This window comes from Schistocerca cancellata, chromosome 2 (genome assembly GCF_023864275.1).
Source record: "Schistocerca cancellata isolate TAMUIC-IGC-003103 chromosome 2, iqSchCanc2.1, whole genome shotgun sequence".
Lineage (NCBI taxonomy): Eukaryota > Metazoa > Arthropoda > Insecta > Orthoptera > Acrididae > Schistocerca > Schistocerca cancellata.
In genome coordinates, this window is record NC_064627.1 from 647,465,331 (window position 1) to 647,485,177 (window position 19,847).

Genomic DNA, 19,847 nt, shown 5'->3' on the forward strand with positions numbered 1-19,847 from the left:
TTCTTCCTGTCGGTTAAATTTCGCGTCTGTAGCACGTCGTCTTCGTGGTGTAGCAATTTTAATGGCCAGTAGTGTAGTTACTCTCCTTTCGGCATGTCAGTGTTTTTTTATCTGAACTGAATAGTTCGTTTTATTCAAGAGTCAGGAATTCGCAAAAGCCCACGCGCAGATAATAGAGATCATCTGAGCCCCTCAGCTCGTATTTCGCAACTGTGTGCCTCAGATCAGATGACGACGGGCTTCCTGTTCAATGTTAGCACCAGATTATGTAACAGTCAACAGTCTGTTGAAGGTCGAATTGCGAAACTCTGCAGATTTTATATGAGGTAATAGAGTTTACCTGCCATAAAATCTCTTTGCTGATTTGTGCCGACTTCATGTTATGCAATCGTACTCAGTGTGTCAATATGTATTCTTGATCTTCATCTTGTTTCCTCTATTTGTTCTGCAGCTGAGGTTTGTTGTTATTGTACAGCGGAATTTATTATTCTGGTATTCTTGTTCAAAGCCCAACAGCCGCTTAGATTCTAAAACTGAGTGCCAATGTTCTCATGAACTCTTTACGGGGAGCGAACAGCAACTGGTGGTAATTTAGCAGGTGTTGCGCAGATTGAGGTTAAGTGTTCTGCTTTCCGACGTCACTGAGTGCCAGTAGGAGGGACCGATGTTGTTAGGCTACAGAACGCCTGACTTGTAACCATACGAACGCCGATATGGTTTCGGCTCGTGTTCATAAGTACATTGGTTTCATTGCCACGTGACACATGAGTCTACTGACGCACATTCAGAATTTCCCGTTCTGACCACGTCCCAAACTACGCAGTACTAAGACTCGAAAAAGTGTCAGAAAATAAACTTGATGATGAAATTTGTACACTTGTTCATTCCACACATACAGCGCCCCCAAACAGAGATCGGGGTAATGTTCGACGATGTCGTACCTCTGGAGCTAGTCTGACTCACTCCCGGAATGTTTTATGGAAGCACATGAATATTCGTTGGTTTGAAACCGAAAACTGTCATTCATATACCCTTTTCTTCGAGGAACACAATGAGATAGCGACGTAAGGTACTTCGCCTTTGTCGAACGTAAATTGTGGAGTGTTGTGTCTGTATCACGAGAATGCCTCGGATGAGTGCTTGTGTACTTTCTGTGTTATTGTGGATGGTTATGAGACTGAAAATAAGAGAACGTGTGAAACTCCATGCAAGCACATAGCCTCCTCCTTTCGAATACTGCATCGGAGGCTGCTTCAGAATGTGGAAATCCTCGTCATGAGCGGGCCACTCGAAAGTCGGAACAGCATTAAATCAATGATGCTAATACAAGGAGCTTAAAGACGGATCACAAGCAGTATCGGTGCGAACAGTGAAATTCTGGAAAACGCTAGCTACAAGTCACAATTTCAAAAATGTTCAAAATCAGAAAGAACTCGAAGTTACATAAAGTACCAGCAGACGTCGCGATTACTCTTCGTGGGGATGTGGCCGATTTCTTCTCTCATCCCCACCTGCATCCGCCGCTAAGCCATCTCTGACGGTTTCGCAGTCAACGGTTAACCCTATAATGAAAAAAATCAATAAATGAAACTGCACAACTTTGAAGCATAATCTCTTATGATAATCGCTGCCCTCAAACGTGAAGATTAAGCTAATTTGGTTCTTTCTGAAGGACAAATATTACCCACAAAATTGAATATAGATAATGGGCCAGCCAAGCTGTCAAGCACAAACATTTCTGAAACCATTTAAGACAACGTAATTCTGTTTTCACCCAGATCAACCATAAAAAATCGTTACTAAGTGACATATAGTGTTTCGTCATAGCAATATTAAGTACAGATACTAGCAGTGACATTTTTTACTTAAAAGAAGCTACAGTAATTTCTGCTGAAAGCATCGCGGATGTTATAGAAACAGAGTTAACGGCGTTTCAGTGTCCAAAATCCGTTTGGTAGCTATAAAAAACTACCTTAATTAGAAATTAGAATTTCTCTGATTTGAACGTGAGACTGAGCACTATCTTATAAAAACCACAACACGTGGAACTTTCACACCTGTTTGAAGGATCGTTTCTAGTTCAACGCAGGAAAATTTTATATATCCTTTTTGCACCTTTTATAACGAATCGCGATAGTGCGACAATGGGTTTTCCCTCTATCTAACCAGACGTATTTCAGTATTTGGGTATAAATCAATAAGACAATAATCAGTTATGATTTCAAAACAGGCCGGCCGGAGTGGTCGAGCGGTTCTAGGCGCTACAGTCTGGAACCGCGCGACCGCTACGGTCGCAGGTTCGAATCCTGCCTCGGGCATGGATGTGTGTGATGTCCTTAGGTTAGTTAGGTTTAAGTAGTTCTAAGTTCTAGGGAACTGATGACCTCAGAAGTTAAGTCCCATAGTGCTCAGAGCCATTTGACCCATTTCAAAACAGGCAATCCTAAGTGTTATAAAATGAAATTGCTCCGGTAGTATTTATCGAATTCTGGAAAGTGAAACGACGCCGAATTCATCTCTTTGAGATCTACTGCACTAGCAGCGGAAATAACTATAAATTCACGATAGGAGGGAGGGCAGCATCGGTCGTAAATTTGCAGCTGTTGTTGAAGCTATCTCCATTGGTACGTGAATACAAGAACATAGTGAGGATCAGGCATAAAAATATGAATGAAACCATCATAAATATATCAACTTGTAAAACGTAAATTTACGTGCCATTATGCCCAAGTCGTGGTCGCTCATCGTAAATATAATAGTAAAGGTACCACTTAACAATACAGACAAGAAATATCAGTTTAACTGATATTTATTAGTTGTTTCAAGTGGTACCATGTGCTGTTATATTTAGAGTGAATCTTCATGACTTGGATATAATGGTACGTAAATTAACGTTTTACAAGTTGATATATCTGTGATGGTTTCATTTACATCTTTTAAGCCTGATCCTCATTTTGTTCTTGTATTCATGTAGCACTGAAGATACACTGGTAAGCCAAAACATTACGACCACTTTCCACCGCGACGTTGGATGCCGTCTGGTGGCGGTGCGGACACGTGACGCAGTAACAAAAGTATGTTAGCGGAGCAGACACGGACGGGGACACCCTAGCGGAGATATGGGCTGCAAACGAGGAAATCCATTGAGATAAGCGACTTTGACAAAGGGCAGATTATTATTACGCAGAGCCAGTGAATGAGCATTTCAAAAATAGCGTGAGCATCTACGCAAACAGATAGAAAGACAGTGAAACTACCACTAAATGGTTGGACGTCCACGACTCTTCACAGAACGTGGGGTTCTGAGAGACTTGTCTGCTCTGTAAAGTAGAATATATGGTGATTCGTGGCACCTCTGCCGAAAGAGCACAATGCTAGTGCACGTACAAGTGTTTCAGAGCACACCGTTCATCGTACACTGTTGAACATGGAGCTCCGCAGCAGACTACCCCTACGTGTTCACACATTGATGCAACGACACTGTCAATTGCGACTGTAGAGGGCACGGGAACATAGGGATTCGACTGTCAGTCAATGGAAACGTATCAGCTCTTCTGGTAAATCGCATGTTTGCTAGACTAGGTCGATGGTCGTCTGTACAAACGCCGTCATCGAGGTGAACGGCGGCTCGAAACGTGCAGCGCGCTACTGACGCAGGCTGGCGGGAGCGATATTATGTTACGGAGTCGTTCTGCACTTGCATGGAACCTGTGGTAGTAATAGAAGACACGCTAACAGCTGCGAACCACCTGCACCCTTTCATGCTTGATGTCTTCCCCGACGGCGATGTCATCTTTCAGCAGTATAACTGTCCGTGTCTCGGAGCCAGAACCGTGTTACAGTAGTCTGAAGAACATTATAGTGAACCCTCTTTGATGTCTCGGCGACAAATTTCGCCTAATGTAAATACTGTGAAACCTATCTTGGTTGCTATTGGGTGCCATCACCGCGCACGCAAATCAGCAGCCCTGTTATTTAAGCGAATTACGTGACCTGTGCGTAGCCATCTAATGTCACATACCTCCACAAATGTACCAACAAACTGCCAGGTCTCTGATACGCAGAATCAGTTGAGTGTTTCGTTCCAAAAACGAACAAACAAGCTATTAAGCATGTGGTCATAATGTTTTGGCTCATCAGTGTAGCTGCCCAGTAGCTGAAATCTATCTAAAATAAACAGATTAAAAATTTACCAACGGTGCTACCCTTTCTCCGATCGTGGAGCACGGTAGTACTGATGGAAACAAATCTGAACTATAAATTAATTCGAAAACAAAAAGACAAATTCGTATCCGTATCTTTGCAATTAATATTGTTGCGACAAGAGAACATTTGTCGATTATTGAAGATTTTCTTACAGTTCGTCAAGGTGAAAACATAATTACGACATGTTAAGAGTTTCCGGAAGTATTTTGGGTTAACTTCTTAAGTGACTCACCTGTACACGTGTTTATCCTCTAAGAGTCATATGATACCCTTCCTCTGGTGTTACGGAAAATATTTTCAGTTTAGTTTTTGTTCTACGTAAATGAGGAAACCCTATGAAGAACGCCTGTGGAGCGTTCGATGTAATGGCTCGACTCAACCAAAAACATTGTTGTAAACAAAATATTTTTTCAAAGGTATTTTTACGTATTCAGTCGGTAGAATAATTTCAGATTAGTTTTATATTCTATCTAAGGACATTTACTGATAGTGGCAGCAAATTGCTAAGATTAATCAGTATTTCCATCATACTCGCTCCCACTCAAAAGCCTTACTTGTGCCTGGCGCTAGATGGCCTACTCTTGGTGCTGGTAGAATGAACCGCAGTAACATTGCACAATATAGAGCAGTGTACAGGGGCGAGGGACCGCTGTATCGGACAAGGCCAATCCTTGCTAAGAGGGCAAGGCTCGTTTTTCTCTTCACCTGCACAGTGGTATTGCACACACAGTTTACTTGTACACTTCAAGGATATTAAACGAGTAGGCCTATAAGTAACTTATTGCAATCGAAAAGTAAAGCAAGAAAAAGATGTAAGCTTACAGGACAAGGGAATTCATTTCATCTTGTAATACTCAAGGAGATACCTAACTTCGTACTAGGATATTTACGAAGACTGTTAATGGATATCTGTTTACAATCTCTTTCAACATTGTCCGTACTTTTTTTTACTTAAAGGCAACCTGCACTCATTACAATTAAGTACATCGCAAATACGACGTTCGCATTGTATATACGAGTACTATGAGTTTTGCCTCTCGAAATGCGCTCCTTGACTGTACTGATTATGTGAAAAGTTGATACCCCTCAAAGTGCATATGGTAATAAGATTTCGTCAGTAACCACATACATATCAGATTAACTTTCTGTTACAGGCAGATTTTGTTCTGTCAGTGGCTGACATTTTATTTCCTTACAGTCGTGATAGGGCGATAAAATATGTTCTTGTACGCGTCCTACCCTTAGTACTTTTATAATTTTGAGTGCTGCATTCTGGGGGGCGGAAGGGAGGGGGACGCAGCATCTTAACTTTAATGAAGAGTCATCGACAGAAGCAGAAATAACCTCAAGCTTGCCCGCCCGGCTAGCCGCGCGGTCTAATGCGCTGCTTCCCGAGCGGGAAGGCGTGGCGGTCGCCGGCACGAATCCGCCCGGCGGATTAGTGTCGAGTTCCGGTGTGCCGGCCACCCTGTGGATGGTTTTTAAGGCGGTTTTCCATCTGCCTCGGCGAATGCGCACTGGTTCTCCTTATTCCGCCTCAGTTACACTATGTTGGCGATTGCTGCGCAAACACTGTCTCCACATACGCGTACACCATACTTACGCAAACACTTGGGGTTACACTCGTCTGGTATGAGACGTTCCCGGGGCTGATGGTGGGGGGCACTGGGGTTCGAACCGCACATTAACCCTGGATTCGGTGTGGGGCGGCGGTGGGATGGGTGGGGTGGGTGGACTGCTGTACCCTGTCGTGGGGTTGTGAACCACTAAGGGCTACAGCAGGGACGAAGCGTCTCCGGCGTTTCTAGGTCCGCGGTTCAATACACATTACACATCCTCAAGCTTGCCCCACGGAAATGTAATGGAATCTCTGCTGTTCATGTTGTATATCAATCATCTGGTAGATAATATCGTTACCTCAGACTTTTTGCAGATGATACAGTTATCTACAATGAAGTAACACTGAAAATACTGTATTACTCAGATATTCAGTCAAATCTCGATAAGGTTCCAAAGTGGTGCAAAGATTAGCAGCTTGCTTTAAATAATCAAAAATGTAAAATTGTCCACTTCAAAAAAATGAAAACGATACGATACGATATGGATTTATCACCTAGTCTCCACTGTAGGTAGTAGAATTCGGTTCATTGGTAGGAGATTGGAAACATGCTGTGAGTCTACAAAGGAGATGGATCACAAAATATCCGAGCGTATGGGAGGAGGTGATTTCGAACCTACACTGTCTGATCTAAAGTATCCGCATACCCCTATGTAACGCGAAATTGACTGCTAAGTGTCACGAGAGAACAACCCCCTCTCCCCGTATAAAAGGAGGCGGAGAGTGTTATGCTGTCAGAAGAGTAACAGCACAATGGGTGTGTGAGGAGAACTCAATGATTTCAAACGTGTACCAGTCATTGAATGTACCATGAGTTACAAATCCATCAAGAACATTTCAATCCTTATAAAGCTGCCCAAGTCGACTGTTGGTGATGTCACTGTGAAACGAAAATGCGAAGGGTCGATCACAGCTAAACCGAAACCTGGTGGACCTCAGGTACTGACCGACAGGGACCGTCGAGCACTACGGAGACTGGTAGAAAAAAAATAGCGTGAAATTAGCAAAACAAATCACTCGTGATTTCCAAAGTGCTAACAGCAGTTCAGCTAGCAAGGTGACAGTGCGTAGTAAGTTTAAAAGCACAGAATACAATAATCAAGCGCGATGTTATCGGTGGTTTAAGAGCGACGCCACTGGACAGTGCATGACTGGAAACGAGTGATCTGGAGTGATGATTCACGCTATACTCTGTGTCAATCCCATGAAAGGGTTTGGCAAATGCCAGGAGAACGTTACCTGCCATCGTGTAAAGTGCCAACAGCGAAGTCCAGAGGAGGTGGTGTTAAGGTATGGGGGCGTTTTTTGTACTTAAGATTCGGTCCCCTTATTGCACTCAAGAAAACACCAAATGCGAAATGATATGAACACGTTTTACATCATTACGTAATGCGTATAGCAGGGCGACAGTTCAGGGACGACGCCTGTTAGTAACAGCATGATAATGCACTCCCTCACAAGCAACATCTTTGAGGCAGTGGTTTGCGGACAAAATCTGGTTTCGGCTCTTGAGGAAGAATGGGGCTGCCATTCGCTCACAGACACTTCATTGAAAGTCTCACTAGGAGAGTTCAAGACGTGATAAAAGTGAACGGTGGGCGAAATCTATAATAGTGTCCACTAATAGGTGTCTCTCTCAGAGCTTTATACGACTGTTAGCAAATGGAATTATACTGTAAAAAGTACAAGTGAGGGTGGGCCATGAGTTACACGTATTTTTGGACCGGTATGTACCTTATTTCTGCAATAATTATCCAAGTATCTCTAACCTTTCTTTGTGTAATTAGCGGTGAAGTCACACAGGTTTTGGATGTCCCTGTAAGTTTATTCGTTTATAATACTAAAACTTTCATATATGGTTTAGAAACACATATTATAAGACAAAGTTTCTGAACCGTTTACGAAAGATTAAGTACCATAAATGGAATAAACTAACAGAGTCATCCAAAACATGTATGACTACACCATCAATAACACAAAAAAAGATTGGAGAGATTTGGATAACTATGGCACAAGTAAGGTACATTTTGGTCCGAAAATACCGTGTAACTCATGACCAACACTCACTTGTATTTCTTACTGTGTGATTCAGTTTCCAAGAAGTGGCCCAAAGTTCTTAGAGGGAAGTTACGTTTTCGGCTACGTGGCTGTCACCTGTCTGGATACCATTCCAGATATACAGACGTAGTGCAGGTTGCATAAAACGAACAGTTAGAGGCAGGTGAATCAGTCCTGTATGTGTCCACCCTCGAGCCCCTGGAGCTAACGATCTAAGTTAGGGCTACTAACAACTGCCTCGCAACGCATTTCCTTTCTTAGGAAATTTTAACCAGCCGCAATTCGAGAATAATAGCAGCATTCATAAAAATAATACTACGTACAAAGCCACAGTTTTAACTTACTCTTGCCGAAAAAGAAGGAAAATACGGAGCCATAATAAAAGCAATTTCGTGGGGCTCTAACAGTCCGGTGCAAGTCTTTCAACTGGAAGCCACTTCGGCGACTTGCTTGCCCCTAACCAATAAAAAATACTTGACGCCCTCCATTGTGAATTAAAGGTGCTGCCAAGCAAATAAGCAAAGAAAAGTAATTTTAAATCATCTCTATATCATAGATATATTTCTAAATAGAAAACGCCTATGTGTGGTTGGTTTACATTTATTAAATTTTACTGTCGATCTGAATTAAAGTGAAAAATTTAGTTGTGTGAGCGGCTTGTACATAGTAATGTTTTTACAGAGAAAATGTATCTTACTTGCAAACCTTGATATGCTCTATATCATAGAGAGTTATCGCAAATCTCATGTGTGGAACATGTAATTGACTAACTTAGGCAGAATGAATGTTGGTATACTTTCTTGCAAATTTCTCCCGTTTTACCGTCATGGCCATTACGGGATATCTGTTTCGAATAAGTGTAACACGTTTCTTGAAACGTATAGGAGTGCTTGCCCACGGAATTTCAAGAGTACCGGTAAGTCTTTCCATAACGCACTATGCATGCCTTCTAGCGTCTGCCACTGACGTTTGTTGTGCGTCTCTGCGGAACGTCAGACTGACGAAATGAGCCCTTCACGAATCGCAGAACTCTTCTTCGTTTCTTGTTTTTTTTTTTCCTTTTTCGTTTTTCTCAGTCACTGATCAGTCTGATAAGGTACTAAAAAGAGAAAACTGCTCAGAAATCAGTCAGACGAGAAAGTTATAAACGATCGCCAATGAGGCGTTACATTTCCTTAGGTTCCTTTCAGTGAATTTATTCTTTACTGACGACTCCGACGTTACCTTAAAATTTATTTTCCTGTCATTGTATTTCCTTAATCCTAACAACAATTTCAAATACTGCCTTTTACAGTTATTTTTGTCGAGTGGTGCATGTTTACGGCGCAACAGATTTAGTTTCAGCCTAGTTAAAATATTGTAAATATTACTGCAGAAAAACTGCAACTATCCACACATTTTCGCTAGTTACTTGTTTCTCCGAAAAGTGTTTAGGACGTCGATTCATCGTCAGACGGAAGCAGGACTTATTGTACAAAAATTCACTTTTTTTAGTACTGTAATACACAGAATATACACCATTTACTTGTTTACAGAAGCTTTTACATTATATAAAGGTCTTTGCATATCCTTGAGGAAAGATTTTCCTCTGTACGTTAGAGTATAGGAGTCTGGCAGATTTTTCTTCAGTGTTATCTACGAAAACAACTGCGGTGTTCTCAAATGGCTCTGAGCACTATGGGACTTAACATCTATGGTCATCAGTCCCCTAGAACTTAGAACTACTTAAACCTAACTAACCTAAGGACATCACACAACACCCAGTCATCACGAGGCAGAGAAAATCCCTGACCCCGCCGGGAATCTAACCCAGGAACCCGGGCGTGGGAAGCGAGAACGCTACCGCACGACCACGAGCTGCGGACCTGTTCTCAAACCATCGTCGATTAAAGAATGTCGTTGTTGCCTTGCCAAACAAAGTGAAATGTGCATAACTTCAAAAAGTGCACAAATTAATTTTCATCATACGTCATATCGACGATGCAGGCCGCTATGCTGTAATGCATAAAGAGAAGCCTTTCTTCAAATAAATAAAAGCCTTTTTTACAATTTAAAATCATCTGTAAACAGTAAAATCATGAATATTATGTTATAGTAGCAAAAACTGTGAAATATGTACGGGAAATCGTCGCTTCAATGTGACGATGGCTCAGACCCTTAACTGGCGCCAGCGAAATAAATCAGTCGTAAAAAAGGCGTGATTGGCTGCATTTTTTTCGCTCGGTGATATTTGCGAAAACAGCCGCGGTGTTCTCAAAGCATCATGGATTAAATAATATCGTTTTAATGCTGTGTTATTCGATGTAAGGTAGTTTGAAAGGTTGGTGTAACTGTGTTAGTGGCTGTGTGCCACAGCAGAAGGCGCAGTTGCTTTCCAAGGTCCAGACAGGTTTCCGGCTCCCAGTTCTTGTTTTGCATGATCACTGGCGTCGCCTGTTTGCCTCACTCTTGGCAGCGTAACCCACACGCTGGGACCAGCGTAAAAGCCGTCCTAAACCTGCGGCCTGCACTGCGCACTTAAAAGGCTGTTGCGAACTGCTGGAGCGAGGAGTGGGTCTGCAGCACAGCACCTGCTCTGGGATACTGCCCTCGCGTACTCACCAGAAGTAAACAGCAGTGCGAGCAGAAATTTTTAGGCCATCGAACTATAGTTTTAGAGATTTTTAAACACAGGAAATCAGTCTACATTATAAGACAGAATTGGTGGCACATTGTGACCCGCCGAGGTAGCCACGCGCGTTAGCACACGGCAGCTTGGATTCGGGGAGGCACGCCCGGCGGATTAACGACGAGGGTCTGTGTGCTGGCTAGCCTGGATGTTGTTTTTAGGCGGCTTACCACATCCGACTAGGTGAATAACGGGCTGGTACCGACGTCCTGATTCAGTTACACAATTCACAATCACTTCGTCTCCCACTACCTAGCTTTTGAAAAAAAAAAAAAAAATGGTTCCTTCCTCGGGGAGGAGAGAGAGACGAGGGAGGAGGAGTCATGGAAAGTTAAAAAGGAAGAGCAAGTTATTCAGACCCCAGGATGAGGAGGACCCACCTATAGAGATGACGAGGTTAGCTCTCCGTAATGTAAGTGCTAAGCAGCTTTCTGTCTCACAATTTTGAAGAATTGTAGATAGCCTTCATCCATGTATTATCCACTGGAAAATCTACGATACGCGCTATGGTGTCATATGTACTGGGTGATCAAAAAGTCAGTATAAATTTAAAAATTAATAAACCACGGAATAATGTAGATAGAGAGGTAAAAATTGACACACATGCTTGGAATGACATGGGGTTTTATTAGAACAAAAAAAAGGTATTGCTAGACGCGTTGAAAGATCTCTTGCGCGCGTCGTTTGGTGATGATCGTGTGCTCAGCCGCCACTTTTGTCACGCTTGGCCCCCAGACCTCAATCCGCGCGAGTATCGGCTTTGGGGTTACCTGAAGTCACAAGTGTATCGTGATCGACCGACATCTCTAGGGATGCTGAAAGACAACGTCCGACGCCAATGTCTCACCATAACTCCGGACATGCTTTACAGTGCTGTTCACAACATTATTCCTCGACTACAGCTATTGTTGAGGAATGATGGCATACGTTTTGAGCATTTCCTGTAAAGAACATCATCTTTGCTTTGTCTTATTTTGTTATGCTAATTATTGCTATTCTGATCAGATGAAGCACCATCTGTCGGATTTTTTTTTAACTTTTGTATTTTTTTGGTTCTAATAAAACCCCATGTCATTCCAAGCACGTGTGTCAATTTGTACCTCTATATCTACATTATTCCGTGATTTATTCAGTTTTCAAATTTATACTGACTTTTTGATCACCCGGTATATTAATATTCTCCTGTTACACGTCTCATAAAAGTATCGCTGAACGTCAACAACCCCGTGGGACAGTCTATTGTAGTTACACATGAATGAGAATGTTTCGCAGGTTAAGAAGTGTTAAACAAACTTACTCGGGTGGAAACATTATACATTAACATTTCTGAAAATCGCAACATCCACAAAGATGATTCAAGTTAACTCGAACTTGGAGAATGTGTAGAACAGTGTCAGAGAGAAGTGGTTAAGACGGAAGAGATGATGTAACTGCAGGCCCAACAGCACTGCCTCTTGCGACAGGAAAGCTCAGGATTCACAAGACAATGAAGAGTTATTAACCGAAGCAAAAATATGAAAGCAACTGCCAATGATCCTAGCTGACGTGAAAGGGCACAGTATAAGCCTGTCAGAGATATCAAATGGAGCAGAATATCGATCCCCAGGAAATCGATTTGCACACCATGTGGAATCAGTTGTTGTAAGAAGGTTGTGCACAACGGCCATACAGTGGCTGACTGAACAACGTACTACAGCACAGGAGGATTGTCGGCTTACCCGCGAGGCCGTAACGGGTCATATTGTTGGAAAGTCGGTGAAACTGCAATAGGTGTGCACCTGACGGCTCTATGTCTTCTGTGGACTAGACGAGTGTCTCTCAACCGCCGTTCCACGGCACACTGGTCTGTCCCGAATACATATCAAAGTGTGTTGCGAGGTTTTTAATGTCTTCTAATCGTCTGCACATAACATATCTAGAACATAAACATTTTGTTACCAAATCGTTTCTTGGAGTAGCGCAGTCTGCAAGAAATCGCTTACCTGTTTGCGTGATTATACGCATACTAACAAAAAATGTACGGTATGTACTTTATGTGTTTGCTTTGTTGCATCTGGCAAAAAATTCACATTTAGGGATGTCCCGAAAGCTTGCAACGTCTTCTGGTGTGCCCCAAAGGAAAAAGGTTGAGTAATGCTGGGCTGGACAAGAACACACATATCAGCGTTGGCCTTCATTGAATAGAAATCACGAACACACAGACTGCAATGCCCGGTCTTCGCTGGCGAGGTGAGCAGCAAAATTGAGTCGATTAATAGAGCTGTTAAAGATTTGAAACGATCTATTTAGTTTGTACCAACATGAAGCTACTAAGATGGATTTGATTAAAGTAATTCTCCAAGAACTATAGATGGAAACAGTGAAATCAAACTACAGTGGTAGAAATGTTTCGTATGTTCTTCCAAAATTAGTCTCACAGAGTCAAGATAAACAGAAAAAAACGAAAAAAATCGTTTTGGATGATCACCTTCTCATAACTGTAACGGAAGAAATGTTCTCGCAAATGACAGTTTTTTTCTATGTACTTCTTCTTTAGTACTGGTTATAACAATGTTGCAAGAACGAGGAAAAACACCGAAAAAAACTATCAATTTGGGTTTTTACCTTCAAATATGATTCGTAAACCACGGAAAAATAAAAAAAATTAATTTTTGCTCGACTAAAGGAAGAGCGTTTCCGTTAATACAAAGTTGTATATTGAAACAGATAGTGATGCTGATTGCTCAGGGCGTCGTTGTTACTTAATCTTTCGTATCCCGTCTGTAGAGAGAAAAATGGTACGTACTGTAGGAGATTATGCTTAGTGTTCCGTTTTTTGATTGCCCTGAGTGCATAAACACCATATGTAGATCTTATATCCTCACGCCTTACGTAATTTACTACCGGCACACACTTTTTTAGAATATTCTAAGCTGACGTCTCAGTTTGCCCTTACATTGAGTATCAACAGTTATACAGGAACACCTGGTTAAGCCGAATCCAGCAGTTAAAAACCATCACCCCAGCTGACAGTAGTTTGCGAATTATTACGATTGTCGTCGTGCTTAATATCTGCATCAGCCCAGTTCATCAGTCCTTGAGATAACAGACGCGGTTAGCAGTATGTGTTTCACACAATCGGGAAAAATTTCATCTGTATTAATGTAATTACTCGACCCACGTTTCCTTTATGTCCCAAGTTTCAGTGTGAAGAAGTTAACTTTTTGTTATGGCATATGAGATTTTTTAAGTCAAATTTGTTGTTTAAATCGGAAGGAACAATCCTAATAGTAAGTGAATCATTTTATCATCCGATATTATTTTTAACAATTAAAGCCTTTATAGTCCGTTTCATAACACGCTACTGAAAGAATATATAAGAGTGGTCGACCGGAGAAATAATGTGGCACTGCCGCTATATCTTCATGGAAGTGTTACAACCTCCATCAGTTTCTTCCCGTGGCACAACGCATATTATTACAGTATTGCCCTCGTCACTCGGAGCACACTCTTCGCTTGACCATCAACAGTATTACGTTCAAATGGTTCAAATGGCTCTGAGCACTATGGGACTTAACTTCTGTGGTCATCAGTCCCCTAGAACTTACAACTACTTAAATCTAACTAATCTAAGGACATCACACACATCCATGCCCGAGGCAGGATTCGAACCTGCGACCGTAGTGGTCGCGCGATTGCAGACTGTAGTGCCTAGAACCGCTCGGCCACTCCAGCAGGTATTACGTTCAGATTTCTTAGTGTACGAATGGTAGTTTTAAAGTCAAGACGTGACAAGTAGTCACGCAGGAGGTATGCGCCCAGCCTATAAGGCAACTGCCTTATTTATGCGTTTCGAATAAGTTTGTCTTCAGAATATCATGTCAGGAAGAACAACTTCAAAAAGGCAGCTTGGGGCATCTGAATGTGACGTATTGAAAAACGTGACTGGTTTGTTACATTTTGGAATGTATCACATTCACATTTCCCATTACGCCTTTTTGAAGTTTTTCTTCCTGACCTGACATTCTCCATTCTTCTGAAGACAAGCGTATCCGAAACGGTAAATAAAGCAGTTATCTTATATCTTGTGACTATTATATGTTTATCCAGCGTCCATAAAACACCGTTCAACATTTTAAATATAGTTTTAAAGTTTTTCTTTTCATCTCAAAATAAATGATACAAGACGTTTTGTTTCTTTGGTAGATACAAATCTTCCACCCTGGTATACACTGAAATCGCCGTCACAGCGCCGTAGTATGGCGCTAGAGGAACCAGATAGCATGACGCACGGCACTGATGAAGTGGAGATGAACTGCGCTATTCTGTTTTGTGTCATCTAGCGCCGTGCTAGGCAACTGTGGTGGGGATATCAATATGTACAGCGACAGTAAAATATTAGCTGGGAACAAACAGAAAATTAATTATGTAACTTTATTTTTTCAATGTGGTAAAGCTCATGACTATCCCTCCTATGTCCCTACACTCCTACGCACCGAGATCAAAGGAGACTGTAGCACCACTGGCTCGTATCGCTTTGAACCAACCTGTTCTACGAGGCACCACTACATGACATAGCAAGTAAAGCGCGACCTCTTTTGAGTAAGCACTCTATGACTTTCCTTATTTGCACATCCTTTCATATCAACATATTGTTGCTTCTTTTCCCTCTGTTTATTACGCGAATGGCGTCGTTCATTTACGACAGCAATGACATAGCGTCTATAACCCACGAAAAAAAAAAAGTGCCAGGCGGTGGAAGACGAAGTCATAACTAACAAGCACTATGGATGGCCACTATGCACTTGACCCTAAGATGGCAACTCGCGGCCTTGTGAAACACAGAGTGTACAACAGCACAGCCACGCAGGTAAGATAGTGAACAGCACGTGTTCCTACACGTGCTCGGGGAGAAGTTGACCTAGAGGCTGGCGCACGCGCTCTCTGCATGGTGGGACCTACGACCTAGAGAGCCTGTATACAGAGAGAGTGGCCATAGGTGAAGTTGCCGGTGATTGGTTGAGTAGCTTTGGCTCCATTTTTCTGCCAAACGTCTCTCGCGCTTCCTATGTTCGCCGTGCTTTTGAGTTGAATTGAAGTTCAGAGGACTTTTGGAAACGATTAAAAGGTATTTGAATTATTGAGAGACTTGTTATGCGTTGTGCATGCATGTTCGATTTAGTTGTATAACGTTTTTAGTACGTAATTAGCGTTTGCCATCTTAAATACGAGTTGAAATAATGAAGCGTTTTGTGATGAAGTCGGTAGACCTACATGTTTGAAGTAAACACGTTAGTAATTGTACAGTATTGTTTTTGAGGTTTCAATATTATTGCCTGACTGTTGACGCAGGCAAGTTTGTAGGCACGTTTTCCGCAGTTGTCGTGGTTGCTGAAACATTATTCGTTGTAAATAATTGTAGGTACTCTTGAAGACAGTTTTTGATAGGCCAACTTACTGTGGGGTAGAAGGGATACGGTAGTTTTCTTGTTATATTTGGTCGTTATTACAGTAGCCTACATTTAACATTAACTGATTTTTGTAATCTTTTTCGTTTGTTAGCTACGAGAGGTATTATTCAGTATATATATGTGTGTGTGTGAAAGAAAGTCGTAAGCAGTTGTTTACTTGTGACATGCAAAAAGTTTGAAGACGTGACAAGAAGTACTAATACGTCTCACACTTTTTGCATGTCACAAGTAAACAACTGCTTACGACTTTCATTCATCTGACGTAATACAGGTTCGTTAAATCTTTATCGTTATGCACTTCCGATACAAAACAATTGCTATACGCTATATTTTTTTATTTACGTTACTTTCATTGCAATGTGTCTAGTAAACGAACTTTAAAGGAGATAAATGCAAGTAACAAATAATTTTTACAGCCACTGTCTCAAATTTTCCTGTGCTGTACGTAGTAGGATACTATGAGTGTATTATGGCTGTAAAGAAAGGCATTTAACGAATGATTTCGCCATAGTGTCTTGTGGTTTTGATTCGGTGAGTGTGTACTCCACTACTGGCCATTCAAAAGTCCCGCCCGAAGTTTGGCAGAAAAACTGATTGGAGTTCGATGTCGTTCAAAAAATGGCTCTGAGCACTATGGGACTCAACATCTTAGGTCATAAGTCCCCTAGAACTTAGAACTACTTAAACTTAACAAACCTAAGGACATCACACACACCCATGCCCGAGGCAGGATTCGAACCTGCGACCGTAGCAGTCCCGCGGTTCCGGACTGCAGCGCCAGAACCGCACGGCCACCGCGGCCGGCTTTGATGTCGTTACTCCTGTAAGTACATACTCCGTGAAAGTCTGCATTACGAACAGACACGTTTCCAACACGATAGGCAGCGATTGGAGTTTGATGCCGTTACTCCTGTAAGTACATACTCCGTGAACGTCAAACCACTTTTCTCATCTCTAAGAAAAGATGCATTATCATTGAAGTGAAAACGCACCGTAACGTACAACATCGTTGTTTCCTTCAATGCTCGCCACAAAGTAGTTAGATGTACCGTTTCCGCAAGAAAGGCCCTTCAGTCAAAAGATGAAGACACAATTGACAGTAATGGATGAATATCTTACGAGTGTTCTCTCATGTCCTAATGACTTTCGGCTACCGTATTCTGGTAATTACATAATATAAATTTGTAAAGTAACTGTCTGAGCACGATTTCTTGTTGTCTATAACAATGTGTGGCTGATAAGTTTATAATCCTGTCTCAGATATTCTGTTCACAATTAGAAAATACTCGTTTCATTTACAAATAGCACAAATTACTTATCTACAATTGCCCATACACTAACTCACCGTTTTCTTAGACTCTCTTGTCAACCTACTGTTTTTTCGTTAAATGTGCGCTGTCTATATGTTTATAACAATACAAAACATTTGACGTAGCGGTTTCATAGTAGGGGAGGAGTGAGAGTAAATCGCAACGTCTAGATAGATGAATCGAATGTAAAAACGTAATCAACAACCGTAGTATGTTTGCAAAAGTGTACGTAATGTAAAATATTATTTTTCTGCTCATATCACTGCAAACCTCTCAAAAGTGCTAAGCCAACATTGTTCTCGCGGTTGCTGAGATATTAAAAGCCTCTTTAATATTATAATGGCGCCCTGACTACATGTTTTTAACGCAACTTACGTATGTAGGTAGTCTGCTGTTCAAATTTACAAATGTATTCATTTCCGTCACGTTTGTTACAGTAACATACGGCTACGGGAGGTAGCAATTAGAACTTACCGCCATGAAAACCTATAAGAATATGCTTTTAAAGACGCCACTCGATTCTTTCAAAACAATGAAATTCTTTTCTTTCATATGTTACGTCATCTTTAGTCCCGAAAAGAGACAGCACGCTCTCGACTAATTGTTGAGTAAAGTCGCAGCGGCTGTGAGAAAATTAATGAAAGGCATACGAACTACCAACAGAAAAAAGGTGTATGCTTACCATTACGACGTTCTAAACTGTTATTATGATCTTTCCCTTCGGAGGTTTCCATTTCTAATGGAAACGTAAATGATTAACTTAGCACTGCTCTTAAGAAAGGATGAAGTAAGTATTACATGTCGGAAAAATGTGGAAACAACGAAATTTAATCCGCCCCGTCCCTTTGCATGAATCACTTGTTTCTTCTGTATAGAATTTTTTAGGGAGCGAGATAAATGCGTATGACATCGAAAATTCAAACACAGTAAAGAAATATTAGCCATGGTAGAAATAAGTAAATTATATGGTACGTATCATTACAGATAGCTAAAAAAGTCTGTAGTGCATTATTGGTAACAATAAGCATACCAGGTTTGAATAACTGATAATACTACCTTAACGATCAGTTCCATCGAAAAACCCAAAGAAAGCAAAGCCAGTCGTCAAAAAACGTAATTTTCTATCTTGCACCCTTCAAATGTAATTACATCTCCTGTTGTAATTTAAGTGGACGTCTCATTCTAGATAAATTTTCCAGGAGGAAATGAATATACGTTGTTCTTTTGGCCAAGGAACTAATAAACTGAAAGTAGGGTGAAAGCAAAAAATACATATTTGTTTAAGTATAGAGTGAAATTCTATGATACTGGAGGCGATAAAGTGTCAGCCTGAACTTTACATTTATTCTACTCGTAATAGTTTCCAAAAATTCTATACTCTCTTCTCGGCAGTAAGCGCATTTGTTACCACCTACAAACCTTTTCGCAGCATCGAACCTACGTATTTCGCAGTAACTGTTGTTACTCCTCTATAGCGAACACCTAAATCAATAATGAAGAAAAAAAGAAGGCGCACTCGCTGTATCCACTGGTTCTTTACGAGGACGATCCATCACAGGGAGACTTCTAACAAGAAGTCAGGCGTAGGAGAAGCACACCTACGTCACCAGGTTGCTTGTAGAGAGCTGAAGAATACCCGTAACGTCGACAATCAGATGTATCCGTCGAAACACACTCACAGCCACGGCAGCGATGGAACTGCAAACGACTGCTGCCACCCTGAGACTGGATGGAGCGCGGGTTAGCGGTCCCAGCTCTCCTGGCTGATGCAACCACCAGTCAGATATCATCACGCACCCAGTCTCATGACGCCGACATTTCTATTTATAGCACCAGTCAGGGGCAGAAGGGAATATCATTCTGTTACCGTAATTTTGGAACAATTAATGTTAATTATTGACAATTAATTTTTCAGCTCAGTTTTAGGATATTTAAAAATTAATTTTGGATATAAACTTGCTATAGAACTGAATACCATAATCTTACGGTCAGTACTAAATCTTCCTTTTCAAAGATTTCGTATAATGAGCAACGGTGACAGATTAGAGAACCTCGAGTATGATTAATTGGAAACTCGGTGAGAGGTCGCAGAGGGTGACACAGTATCGTAGTTACTTATCCTTCAAAAGGCTGACCACACTGGTCCCTCTCGCACAGACTTCTGTTTCAAATCCTGTTATTGGTGACATCGAGATAATTAGGGTCACCAAGCTAAATTGTTTTTGACAAAGTCAGCCATCAGCTTGAAGATTGGTTTGAACTCCACTGTGCTTTGCTAGACGTGGTCCACTTGGTCGTGGTATGCTGTTTCAATCCCATTTCCGAATGAGCACTCACAGTCAGGTATTGATGTACCTGAACAAGCCCCAATTCACTTTATTACCCATAGAAAGCTTTCAAACAATGCAAACTCCAGGTAGGAATATCACAATGTAGGAAAAACCAGATTGTTACTTACCGTAAAGAAGACACGTTAAATTGCAGACAGGCACAATTAAAAGACACTGACATGAGACTTTCGGCCACAGCCTTCATCA

At 41.5% G+C, this 19,847-nt stretch overlaps 1 protein-coding gene and 1 long non-coding RNA gene across 2 annotated transcripts in view; one reads left to right on the top strand and one right to left on the bottom strand.

Annotated features, from left to right (window-relative positions):
• The window catches only part of LOC126162319 (tyrosine aminotransferase), a 216,559-nt gene that overhangs the window by 39,440 nt on the left and 157,272 nt on the right, over window positions 1–19,847 (top strand). The gene's annotated exons all lie outside the window — the stretch shown is intronic.
• LOC126162320 (uncharacterized) lies at window positions 1,454–18,810 on the bottom strand. The gene is made up of 3 exons (XR_007535060.1): window positions 18,651–18,810; window positions 18,367–18,554; window positions 1,454–1,562 (listed from the first exon to the last, which is right to left on the bottom strand). It is a non-coding gene; the product is annotated as an uncharacterized LOC126162320 (long non-coding RNA).